Genomic DNA, 854 nt, shown 5'->3' with positions numbered 1-854 from the left:
CCGGGTTTAATCGTCCGACGCGCAATATGCGTTCAACTTATCGGTGTTCATGTGTCCTGCAGTTCACATTGTGACGCGCATTTAGCTGCGGTCTTCATCGATCCATGAGCCGAGTGATCCCCTGCCTAGGGTTTTATAGTAAGGTTCCCAATGTAACACAATCCCGGTGGTACGTCCAAAGACTAACTTTCTGACTAAGTTGTCTTTATTACCCAATAGTCCCAGGCCTTGTGACTTGTGGCTCATGTCTACGCCCATGGCCACCATTCGCTAAGATAGTTTTGAAGTCACTTTGAAGGCCCAGGAACAACTCTCTTAGCACATCGGTTAACCTGACGCCGCAGTCAACTCATGTGCTTGGATCGGATCGAGCTATTGAGTATTGGGCCTGCATACTCGCTCATCCGTATCCTTTGCGTACCGCCCCATGGCCCCGTCCTTAGAGTTAATGACTAGTAGGCTTAACTCTTTGTATGTCTGCACCACAGTTCCCGTTCGTTCCGTGCCGTGGCCGGATACGTATTGCACATCGGTATACCTGTCGCTACTCAGGCAACTCGTGTGCGTGGATTGGATCGAGCTCATGGGGTGTGTAGAGATTCCATGTTATAATTGCAAGTCCATATCCACTTTATAGGTTAAAGTCATAAGTTGTGATTGCACAACCATACTTCATAAGAGTTTAATAACTCTTCAACTAACTTTCGTTCTGGTGTCTTGGTATCAAATCGCATAAGACACAAGATTCTACTGGCCAAATAGAATCTAGCACATTGGTTAACCTGGCGCCGCAGTCAACTCATGTGCTTGGATCGGATCGAGCTATTGAGTATTGGGCCTGCATACTCGCTCAT

General features: G+C 47.3%; 1 non-coding gene across 1 annotated transcript in view; it reads right to left on the bottom strand.

The window, feature by feature from the left end:
• The window catches only part of LOC125774011 (5.8S ribosomal RNA), a 158-nt gene extending 25 nt beyond the window's left edge, over window positions 1–133 (bottom strand). Inside the window, exon 1 of the ribosomal RNA XR_007420533.1 lies at window positions 1–133. This exon is cut by the window's left edge and continues 25 nt beyond it. This is a non-coding gene — a ribosomal RNA (5.8S ribosomal RNA).
• Between the last annotated feature and the right edge of the window lie 721 nt (window positions 134–854).

Source organism: Anopheles funestus (genome assembly GCF_943734845.2).
Source record: "Anopheles funestus chromosome X unlocalized genomic scaffold, idAnoFuneDA-416_04 X_unloc_71, whole genome shotgun sequence".
In the NCBI taxonomy this organism is placed as follows: domain Eukaryota; kingdom Metazoa; phylum Arthropoda; class Insecta; order Diptera; family Culicidae; genus Anopheles; species Anopheles funestus.
This window is presented reverse-complemented; position numbering and strand designations above follow the sequence as displayed.